This window comes from Notechis scutatus, chromosome 6 (assembly GCF_049901735.1).
Source record: "Notechis scutatus isolate UNSWTSFEM ecotype Mainland chromosome 6, rNotScu1.2, whole genome shotgun sequence".
In the NCBI taxonomy this organism is placed as follows: domain Eukaryota; kingdom Metazoa; phylum Chordata; class Lepidosauria; order Squamata; family Elapidae; genus Notechis; species Notechis scutatus.
The window spans coordinates 18,647,846-18,660,254 of record NC_142014.1 but is presented as its reverse complement, the minus strand read 5'-3'; the positions used below and the strand labels follow the sequence as shown (position 1 = coordinate 18,660,254).

The window sequence follows — 12,409 nt, the reverse complement described above, 5'->3', positions numbered from 1 at the left end:
ATAACAACACAAGAGCACACAATAGATACCAGCTCAAGGTTAATCGCACCAAACTTGATTGCAGGAAATACGACTTCAGCAATAGAGTGGTCAATGTCTGGAATACTCTACCTGACTCTGTGGTTTCTTCCCCAAACCCCAAAAACTTTAACCTTAGACCGTCTACTATTGACCTCACCCCTTTCCTAAGAGGTCTGTAGGGGGCGTGCGTGCATAAGCGCACCAAGGTGCCTACCGTCCCTGTCCTATTGTTTCTTTTATTTTTCTTATATGTACCCATTTCATGTATTCATAACTATGTATATACTTATACCTATTATCTTGTAAGCGATTGACAAATGAAAATAAATAAATAAATAAATAAATAAAAGCATCCATAAGGTTTGCAAACCTTCAGTATTGCAAAAATAAACTTTATTTGCAATTGCAATTATATCAGAACTGAGCCAGAAGCAAACTGGCTCTCAGCTGATGTCTTGGGATTGCAGGAGTTCAGCTTTTCAAGTAGTATAGATTCTTTGCCTGTAGGGGTCTTGGAAGACTAAAAAAATGTGTTAATCCTACACATTAAACAACGTTATCAACCTTCTTGTAGCTTTACACAGATTGCAGTTTTTCTCAGTTTCCGAAATAACTTTGTGATCCCCAACAAAAATATGTCACTTCATTATTTTGAAACAGAATTAAATGACAGTTTCAGGCATAATTTCTCCTTCGTGGGAATGAAATGCAATGCTTTTAACAGATAGCACCAGGATTGATTAAAAAAATTATCGCTAAAATATATTACTTTCATCAGAATAACAGAGCTGGAAGGGATCTTGGAGGTCTTCTAGTCTAACCCCTTTGCTCAGGCAGGAAGTCTCATACTATTTCAGACAAAAAGTTATCCAATCTCTTCTTAAAAACGTCCGGTGCTTGTGCATCCTCAGTTTCTGGAGGCAAGTCAGGAAATTTCTCCTTCATTCTAGGTTGCTTCTCTCCTTGATTGGTTCCAATCCATTGATTCTTGTCCTGCCTTTACATGCTTTGGATAACACGTTGACTCCCTCTCCTTTATGGCAACCCTTTAGATCAAGGGTCTTCAAACTTGATAGCTTTAAGACTTGTGGACTTCAACTCCCAGAATTCCTGAGTTAACAGGACTGGAGGAGGAATTCTGGGAGTTGAAGTCCACACATCTTAAAGCTGTCAAGTTTGAAGACTCCTGCTTTAGATATTGGATCACTGCTAGTCCTGCCATCTCAACTCTCTTCCCCTGATGCTTTGCGTAGAATGAAAACTACATTTAGACTTCTTTTTAGATCTAATAGCTGCAATGTTGAATGATGCAGAACCATGGACGTGGTTGGAATTGCTTCTATAGATGACAGAATCCATAGAATCATTTTGATTCAACTCAGGATTTCTCTGGGTCAGCTAAAAGGCCAACCTTTTACTTAGAACTGATCACGTGGAGAACAACCTACCAGCCTGTGGGTAAAGAGAGGCTTCGGGGATTCACTAAGCCTGATTTTTAAAGTCTATTTCATGTTCTTACTTACACTAATTATTACAATGAATACCACCTTGCTTGGAAATTTTAGAATTCTCCCAGGTGTGGATTAAGTATTGACTCAAAGGGATTGAACCAAGCCTGTGGTTTGGTAGCTGGCCTAAAATAATGGTTAAAAGCAATAATTTAGAAGTCCACAGCTCAGTCTATCCACCTCGTCACCAACATGATTGTTCACTTTGTTGACCTTTTGTACAGTGATGGTAAGAATAATTTATCTGCATTAAAGGCAATTTCAAGAGTTTGATGAAAGGGAAAATAAGTCACCTCAGACTCTTGAAATGTATTTGGTGTATTTTTTTTCAGGATGAGGATCTGTTTATAAAGAGCATTCCTTTACATCTCCAGGACAGGCACACCTCTTCAAAATAGCCTAATATATTCCATTCTCCAAATATAAAGTTTATCTAAGTGAGGGGGTAAAATGAAGGATTTTCTTTCTCACATTCTCTCAAACTAATGGGGATACTTTTTATGGATAATCATCATCTCTTTTTAACGACCCCATAAGCCCTTGCAGGGTGGAGTCTGAGGAACTGAATGGAGCTGAGTATTTACTGGCCGTATGCCCTCCCTGTCGCCAATGAGGAGTTTTGTTCAGCAGATATATTCTCAGTGTGCCCAGAGAGAAAATATCTGCCTCTACCTAGGATTGAACTCACAGCCTCCTGATTTTTTGGTGAGAGCTACACCTCTAGGCTACTGCACCACTTATACTTTTTATGGATAACGAATACTGTAGAATATTATAGTGTAAGTTTGGTTTTTCCCTGACTTTTTGCTGGTCTTATTATCAGACAGAACTAGGTAGCAGATGGCGGTAGCAGCATCAGTAATTCCAAATTTCCTCCTGAATTGGTCAGGCATTCCTCCCCATTAAAGTTCCAATACCTGTATCAAAACTCCTAAACTAGCCTGCCATCTTCAAGGATGTGGGAAGAAGCTATCCCACTGCTTGTTTTGAAGTAAAAAATTCTCCTTCCGGCTGATTTGGGTTCTGTAAAAGGAACAATATATTGTCAAAATATTGTCAACCACTGGATGGCAAAGGGAGACCTGATGGCTGGGCCCTTCTCTTTGGTGGCAAAATATTGTATTAGATTAGGGGTGTCAATTTCATTGAGTATTGCATCAGGGCTGTGGTTGACCTCAGAGGGCCGGCTGGGCATGGCTAATTGGGTGAGTGTGGTCAACTGGATAGGCATGGCCAGCTTAATGCCACTCACTGGGTATGGTTGACTGGATGAGCATGGCCAACTGGGTGGGCATGGCCAGCTTGACATCACTCCTCAAATTGTTGGCATGTTTTCTCTTTGCATTGGGTAGACCAGGCCCAGCGTGGCTTTAGACTGATGTTTCCTCTTTGCATTGGGTAGACTGGGCCAAAGTGATGTGGGCCAACTCCTTACATTTTTAGCACAGCTTGCAGGGCCTTGTGTTTGACACCTTTGTACTAGATTCTCCAGAGAGTTAACATCATTGCCCAGAAGATCATTGGTTGTCCTCTCCCACCTTTGGAAGAGCTTTATAGCTCCCGCTGCCTTAAGAAAGTTCAAAACATTCTTATTAAAGATCCATCACATCCTGGGCATCCTTTTTTTTTTTTTTTTTTGAACTATTACCATCTGGCAAACATTACAGGATAATAAAAACAAGAACAAATAGGCTGAAAAACAGCTTGTATCCCAGGGCAGTAACTCTATTGAATTCTACTGTATAGTGCAATATTAATGCAATATCAGGGGTTTTCAATTTGATGCACAGAATGTGAAGCATGTGTGTTTGTGTTTATTTTCATAGTCAAAATGTACACTGAAGATGGTATTTAATTTTGTTGTATGAGGGGCAATGACAATAAAGTAAACTAAACTAAACTAAATTCTCAACACAAGGTCGTTGGGTTTTACTAAGGACACCCAAATTCTTGGAGTCAGCCTTTTTTCCAACTGAGCTCACATCAAGACACTAAAGTGAGAGAGGGGCAACTTGTTTAACTATAGTGCTTGGTAGGGCACTCTGCATATCTGCTATGTCTCACCTTTCTTTTTTCCAAAAAAGATGAAAGAGTCCAAACTCAAACAAACACAGGCAGGCAAGAAGACTCGGTCTTTACTGGGTTAATACTTTATACTGATAATGTCCTTGGCATTCCAACACACTGCCTGCCACGTCCAAAATGATAACTAGAAAAAAACCTACTCACTAAAGATTCCAAAGCAGACCACAAGAAACAGTCACAACGAAACCTGGAAGAGAAGTAAAACTTTGTCCCGTACAAAGTTTCCAGAGAAAACACACCCACTTTTATCCCCTGTGGGGTGTGTCTCAATGACTCAGCTCACTCTCTGACTCACCCACGCCTCCTACGTTGCAGCTCACATTTCTTCCTACGATGCTGCCTAGGATCAAGCCGACATTCGTCCACTTGACTCCCTGTCAGGGGCTGTTCCTCTCGGTTGTCTACTGAAACCTGAGGTATTATCAGGGAGGAAGGCATTGCCAGAGAGGAAGATCCTGGGGAGGAAGGCATTCCCAATTCCTCCTCCTCATCTTCCAAGTCCTCTTCCTCTAACAGCACAGGCTCAGGAATCGGAGCCACAACACATATCTATGTATCAACAGACTCCCCTTGGCAAGCCAATTTCTAACATCACTATTATTTTAAAAAATTGCTCCCTATATGTTATGTTCCCACATAGGAGAGAAGTCTGGATCTTAGTATTTTATTTGCAAGTATATCTACTGTAACAATATGTTTAAAATGAAAAAAAAAATCTTGGGGGGGGGGGCTTCAAAGGGAAGAGGATAATAATCTTACCATCTTGTTTTCTGACAATTGAATGTTTTGTGTCTAGCCTTATCCAACAGACCCTGTTGGCCACCATTTTTTGAGAGTGCCTGTGACACGCTGGCCAAATTCCATATAAATTTTTTAGATCAGGGTTGTACACAATCTAATATTTCTGTTGCACTTTAAACAACACTGGTCTTTTCGCACCAGTATTTTGCACTTCCCTTTTGCAGTCTTGCCTGTTGTTTTTGTATTCTTGAAACTCCTTTCCCTGATGATGTGCCACTGCATGTTTGATAAAGCATGGAAATTCTTGCTGGTGCCTGTTACATGGATTAATTGTCTATGAGAAAAAGGAAGGAAGTGGGAGTGAAAAAGACAGTATTTTGGCGGAGCCAAGAATTATAACGATGTGCTACCAATTACTGCTGGAGAACACAGTCACCGCAATATAGCAATTAAATGTTCTGTCTTGTTAAATTAATTGATCACAATGGGCAGCAGGCATGCCGAAAGTGGGTGTATATGTAATATCTTATCAAAGCAGGCTCTCTAATTCTAGACACATTTGCATTTAGCTAGCTGTGCTTTCTTTATTATTTCAACAAGAGGTTTTACTTTCTGAAAATAATTTCACAGCATAGCTGAAGATAACACCACCTTTGGGTTTTAGAACTGGTGGTAGTTTTTCTTTTTCCTTGATAGGGTGTTTTATTCGCTCCTACTTTGAAATCAAGGCAATGACGGAAACTAAGAATGCTGCTTGCAAAGGGTGGGATAATTTTCTATATCAAAGGGCTGGACTTTTTCATTAAAAAAAAAAAAAAAGGAGCCAGTGCATAGTGAGGGAGGCTGTTGAGATCGTAGACATTTTTGTCACTAAATTTGAATTTCTTAAGCATTTTCAGCAGCTTGCACAGATGTTTTGTATAGTTTGGGTAATCTATGAGAATCTCATTCAGCTCTTCTATTTTTCAGTGTATCGTCTTTATACTTCAAAATACTTCTGAGATCATCATGGGAGAGGATGGGTCTTTGGTGCTTGTTGAGCTGCGTTGTTTTCTTGCAGATGTTTCATTAACCCAACTAGGTAACATCATCAGTGCTAGTAGAGAGTGGAGCTTGCTCTTTTTATAGATATATATTTATATTCTAATGCAGTGATCCCCAACCTTTTTTACGCCGCGGCCCGGTACCGGCATCAGCTGGGCGCCGCCATCTTTTTGATGAAAAGTGCTTCCGGTGACCTCACGGCACATCAAAAGATGCGCCAGCATTTCAGAAATGGCTTTCTACCGGAAAAGCTCACGAGCGCTGCGCCATCATTTTTTATGAAAACGCGTGCTTCCGGTGAGCTTTCTACCCAGAAAAGCTCACCGAAGCGCTACCATCTTTTTTGATGAAACGTGCTTCCGGTGAGCTTTCTACCGGAAAAGCTCACCGGAAGCACTTTTCATCAAAAAGATGGCGGCGCCAGAAAGCCAGCGCCCGGTAGGGCCTGTTCCACGGACCTTCCACGGACTGGTTGGGGACCCCTGTTCTAATGGTTTGTCCTGTCAATACTAGTGGGAATGGTGATGGTCTACATTTTTTTTTTGGTTGGACTGTTTATTGTTGGTAGGAAGTTCCTTGACTGGGATGTTGTTTGATTTCTGATTGTTGATCTAATATTAATCTTGGTGGTACTCTCGGCTTAATTGGGTGTTGATTGATGGTGAGGAGGTCTTCTGGTCTTCTGGTCCCCCTTTCAGCTTGTTCATTGTCTCTTTTGAATAGTATAGAGATGTGGTTTATGACTATGTGTCTGTTGATGGTTGTTTTGTCAGAATGCTTCCCAAGGAGAAGAAGAGGCAAAGAATGAAGAACGAAGTGAGGCGATGGGAGGGGTGGATGACGAAGCAAGACAGTGGGTGCAGAGCTGCCCCACCCACCCCACCTGGCTTACCCAAGGGCCCTTCAGACGGGCCACCCATGCCAAACACTCACCCCACTCCACCCCAGGGCAGCTACATCCTTTCGCTAACCTGTTTTCCAGCTCCGTTTGCTATCGCACGCAGGGCAACTAAAGCAGTCTGCAGGACTATGGTAAAAAAAAAAAAAATAGTTCAGACCTTTCAGCTTCTCATGAAAAAAAAAAAATCTTGCGAGGTTGCAAGGTCTGAACAATTTTTTTTTTCACTGTAGTCCCACAGATTATCTTAGTTTCCCTGCCCGTGGTGATGGAGAACTGGGCCTGTATGAGTGCACACACACACACACACACAAGGATGGCATGGGCCGGGCCAGAACCTTACAGTTTCCAGGATAGCCATGTGGACCACATCTGGGTCTTGAGTTTCAAACCTGTGGTTTAAAACTTGTTCAGTTTTACTTAAAGTTTTGATGGACAGAAGCTGCCCTAGATGGATCCAATAAAGAATTTTCTACAAAACACAGACTTATATTGTACCTTTATTTATATTTGGAAATTAGATAGCCAAGCTCTGTTTTTTTCCCTTCCTGAGCCCCAAGGAAGCCTTCAGGGAGCAAAAACACCCCCCAGGAGGCTTCCCTGTGGCCCAGAAGGTCCAAAAAATCAGAGAGGGGGATGCTGCCAAAAAAACCAGTCATGCCCACCTAGCCACGCCCACCTGACCATGGCCATAGAACTGGTTGTTTAAAAATTTGAACCCCACCACTGCATATAGGTACATAAACATAAACATAAATTATGTCTATGGGACATTTATATGCCACCCATTTAAGGAAACATAAGATAAAGAAGATAGAAATTCAATCAAAAGGGCTACCTTCAGTCTTTCAAGGTACTGTTATTATGGCCTTAAAATAAGGTAGAATTAGCAGATTTAGTCATATTTCCTGTCTGTTTACCTGGAGTCCTCTCTCTCTCTCTCTCTCTCTCTCTCTCTCTCTCTCTCTCACACACACACACACACACACACACACACACACAAAACACACACACACACACACACACACACACTCCATCAATTTCCAGACACTGTGTGAAGCCTCCAAGAGAAACCAGACAGGAAATATGACTAAATGCAGGAGTGGGCTACCACCGGTTTGCACCGGTTCCTGCGAACCAGATATTAATATCACATCTGGTTCGCCAAACCGGTAGTTGCAATGACCCTACCCACCCTGACCCTCACCTCCCAGGAATCTCCACATGGCCCATTTTGGACCCCAGGTAAGTGCAGGGCCTGCATGGAGGCTCAGGGAGGGTGAAAAATAGGCCTCCGGAGGCTCCTGAAGGCCAGAAAGAGGAGAGCCTCTAGAGCCCTGGGAGGTTGTTTTCACCCTCCTGAGGCTCGAGGAAAGCCTCCGGAGCCTGGGGAGGGGAAAAAATGGCCCTCCCAAAAGTTCCCGAGGGCTGGAAATGAGCCTGCTTCTGGTCTTCACAGAGCCTCCAGAGCCTGGGGAGGGCGAAAATGGCCCTCCCGTCACAGTGCAGGAGGCCGACTAGGCCACAGCCACAATGGCCATGTCCACCTAGCAACTGGGCAGAGAACCAGTGGCTAAATTTTTTTGAAGCCCACCTCTCACTAAATGTGCCAATTCTATCTTATTGTAAGGCTACATTAACAGAATCTTGAAATTCTGAAGTAGCACCTTTGACTGAACTTCTGTCTTCTTATGTTCGCCTTAAATGGTGGCATATAGCTGGCAATATATAAGTGTCCCGTAGATATAAGAAAAAACACTTCGCCATTAAAAACACAAGTCCATCAATCTGTGTTTCGTTGTTCTTCTATCCTGGGTAGATGTTGATCCAGCCGGGTGATGGTCCAAGCAAGCAGGTCAGTTACAGGCACTGCATGTCCAAGTTTCTACGCAGCCTAAGCAGAGACTAAATCACAAGGAAGAAAGCAGAATCAACTATACACTTGATAAAAGAAAAATCCACATTTGCATAAACTCAACCATTTTTTAATCCAACCCTCCCCACTACCAACCTTCTGTAGCATATTAAAAACGATTATGGTCGGCGTCTGCTCCACAACATTTGCAGCCCCTGTACCATCGTCCAAACTCCAACGGGAACTTTAGCGATAGGAAGGTCTTCTGGTCTTCTGATGATCTAGAAACACAAATACCAACATAAGTTATAAAGTAAGAAGTTATAACAGAGAAGATTCAACTCTTACTGTGTTTCTCCTAAAACACGACCCACCCCAAAAAGAAGGTCCAGCACTGTTTTGTGCACATGCATTAAAATTAAGCCCTGCCCCCAAAATTTGGCCCTAAAAATGCAAGCACAGCCGGTCCCCACCATTTTCTCATGTCGCTTGCAGTGCGGACAACATGAGGTGAGGAGGCAAGAATGGCAGGCTTTTTTGGCTAGATGGCAACTGGTAGCTAGAGTCACCGTTACAGGTAGGCAAGGTGCGCTTGGCACATGGGTTGCATCTCTCACTCTTTGGGGCCATGAAAGAAGCTGCCTGGTGGCAAGGCGAGGCACGTGAGTCACATTGTTCGCTTTTTTATGTCGCAAAATATGTCGCCCGGTGACTAGGTGAGGCACGTGGGTCGCATCTCTTGCTCCTTTGGGCCATGAAAGAAGCGACCTTGTGGCTAGACGAGGTGCTTGGGGGGGGGGAAATTAAGACACCCCCTCGAAAAGACAGCCTAGCCATTGGGGGGGGGGGTGTCAGAAGAAAATATGTTCTTATATTCTAAGAAATGTGGTATGTATAATTGCTACAATTTATAGAAGGGCCATTCCCTGATATAGAGAAAAACTTATCTTTATCCATCCTTCAATATTGGTGGATCAATATTGGCGGAGGCTGCTAGGTCATAACTCCTCTACTTCAAGATCACCTGCATGGAAATAAAAGGTGAGGAAAACTGAAAGAAACAGAGATATTGACATTTACTCTGTTTGCTGCATGGATGGAAAACGTATACAGGTTTTCCATCTATGGGAGGTGTCCTGAACTTATAACAACAAAGGGGCTCAAAATGTTCATGATCACTCATTACAGTTTTAAATCAATGACCAAATTTGATTTTACAATTGTTTTTACAATATTTGTTAAGTGAATTAAGGTTATCCACTCCCCCCCTCTTTTTTTTGCCTTAAAACAATGAAAACATCTCAAAGTGCAATCGTGTAACCGTTGGATGCTGCAAAGGATTGTAAATTTGAGCTTCTTGCTAAGTACCTGAAATGTGATCACACGAGTGTAGGGTTGGTCTGACTGTCATAACTAAGAGGACAGGTCATAAGTAACTCTTTTCGAGTTTGTCATGACATTTTAGCAATCGGTGCTAAAATGAGGACTACACCTAACTCATTGGAAATACAATGTGTGGGATTGATTTGTTTTGCCACTTCATGTACCGATGCCCTCCCACTTCCCCTTTGTGTTTTCAACAAAGTTACCTTCATTGATGTTTTCAGAGGTTGTTCCAGCCAGCCAGATTTCCCTGGGAAAATCTGGGAAAGCCCGCTGGACTTCATCAAGCTGCAAGATAGAGGAAAAAGGGTCTCACCCTGTTGCCAAGGTGTCTTGGAGAGTAATTCTCCTTCACACAAATATTACTAGCAAGGCATCCTTCCCAGAAATTCCTCAAGTGGAATGAGGAAAAAGACCAACCCTCCCCCCACTTTGGCTCGAAGAGGGAGATTATTTGAGGGTGGGGTCCCTAGAGCTGTGGGGGACCCAAAGGCTACAAGTCATGTTAATTTAGTTTTGCTACCTACATCGATGTTGGGATGATGGTTCCCACAGTAGAGGAGCTGGTTCACCGCCGGCAAGAACAGCTTCCGGTGTGGGTCCAAGTGCTGTGGAATTGGCCAAGAAAAGACATGTTTGCTCATTTCTGAGAATCGAGAATCTCACTGCCAAAACACACGTGTGCAATTTAGGATGCATCCTTCTCTCAGCCTCTGGCAGGTCCCTCCAATAGTAGTCCAGCATTCCCAAAATCCATTCTGAAGAGATCCCTGCCTGATGAACAATAACTTTTGTGACAAGCCTAGTTGTTCCTGGTTCTTGATGCCAGTCTTAAGGAACAATCCTCCAGCTATTGTTCACGGTGGGACATTTAACAGGAGTTTTAACCCTTGGTTCTGTTAACATTTGCACTGGCCACCCATTAACTTTCTCCCATTCACATCGCAAGAAGGCTATATTGATTTTTATTTCTGGGCAGTGGGACCTTTATTTGCCTGCTTTTCTTAAGGTGAAACAGTGCAGTGATCGCACTGAGGACCTGGACTATGTGATGCTCCTGTGTGATTGAAAAGAGTCAGGCTGTCAGTCAGGGCGACTGTGGAGCACTTTCTCCCAGAGTCCCCACTGCTCTTCCTTTTACAAGGAAAGCTTGAAACCCGGCTGAGACTCTACCCACCCTAAGGAATCTTTTGCCCCACACTGACACTGGGCAAAAAAAGACTGGGATTGAAACCTGGAGGCAAAGCCCAGCCAAAGAAACCTCTACTTCCAAGGGGCACCTACACTTTGGGGTGTCACTCTCCTCTTCTCAATGACCGCTTGCCACAGGTAATGGCTCATCTTCCGGTCTCGTGCGATGCAGGCCATCTCCGATTGTGTTGTTTGGGGAAGGTCCTGCCTCTCGAAGAGGACCACCTCTTTCCTTCGGTTGTCCTCTGGGAAAGGAGACACAGATGGTGGAATCATAGCAAAGGTTTAGATCTCCTCCCGATGAACAAAAGAGAGTAAAAACAGCCCTTGGCAGCATCTTTCCCTCAGAGACCCAATTCAAAGGCTTTTGTGGCTGCTGGCTGTGGCTGTTTTAGGGGAAACACAATTTGCAATCTCTATATCCTCCCTCCCCAGGTCCCAGTATGTTATACATCGGTTCCACTGAGCAAATTTGAAGGTTCCCAGAAGAATCTGACGGGAGCATAACAACTTGTGGAGTCAGTATCTATAGAAAAGATTCTACCCCAAGGAAATATTGCTTAGATTAATGATACTGGGCCCAAACTACATGACTCTCTTTTGGACTAGCTTCAATATTGTGGGATCCGGCTCTTAAGAAAGCCAAAGGATCCAATTTGTTCTTTTCATTCCACAGGCTGATAGACTGCCCCTTACTATGGAAGCTCTATTAAAGCACCCACTTGAGCAAGACTCATTGTGATAGCTCTCTGCCTGCAGATTTTGTCCTTTGGTGCACATCACAGCTTCGCCCTCGCAGTTCTTTTTGCTTGCATAAAGAGACCCTCGTTTTTCTTCTGCACACACCAAAGTTCAAGTCCAAGAGAGGGAGAGAAAGAAGATCTCTCCCCAAACAAATCGCTCCCTCAAGACACGGAGCCATGTCTTAAAACCAGCAATCACTTTCTATCAATTCCTCCTCAGCCCATTTCATTTGCAACACCAAGTGCATTCTCCAACAAGCTGAACCCTAAATCCAGATGGGGGGAAAAAGTTCTCTCTTTTACAGAATATATTTTTGCCAAATTAAAAAAATCATATGGTGCTATTATTCTTAAAATGAGGAATAATTTCATGAGATTCAGAAAGATATAAAGCCAATTTTCACACCGGATGAGTTTTTGATGTGCAAGGCTGGCTTAATTTGCACCCCACTCTTAAATTTATTCATTTTTCCCTAAAAAGTCTGATCCAGAGTTTCAGAACTTCTGCTTTAGAGATTTTTTTCATATTTAATAAAGTATCCATAGATTTGGGGTACAGATAGACTCAACGTACGACCACAATTCATCCCAAAATATCTGTTGCTAAGGGAAACATTTGTTAAGTGAGTTTTGCCCCATTTTACGACCTTTCTTACTACAGTTGTTAAGTAAATCATTGTATTTATTAAGTTAATAACATGGTTGTTAAGTGAATATTGCTTTCCTACTGACTTTGCTTGTAGAAGGTTGCGAAAGATCATCACATGACCCAGAACATTGCAACTGTCATAAATATGAGTCCATTCCCAAGCATTGATCACATGATCTTTGATCACATGACTATGGGGAGGCTGCAATGGTTGTAAGTTTAAAAGCTGTCTTAAGTTACTTTTTTCAGTACCCTTTGTAAATTTGAATGGTCACTAAATGAATTGTTGTA

At 42.7% G+C, this 12,409-nt stretch overlaps 1 long non-coding RNA gene across 1 annotated transcript; it reads right to left on the bottom strand.

The window, feature by feature from the left end:
- Positions 1–9,074: 9,074 nt before the first annotated feature.
- Positions 9,075–10,157, bottom strand: LOC148130136 (uncharacterized). Its single transcript, XR_015750208.1, has 3 exons — positions 10,063–10,157; positions 9,742–9,823; positions 9,075–9,176 (listed from the first exon to the last, which is right to left on the bottom strand). It is a non-coding gene; the product is annotated as an uncharacterized LOC148130136 (long non-coding RNA).
- Between the last annotated feature and the right edge of the window lie 2,252 nt (positions 10,158–12,409).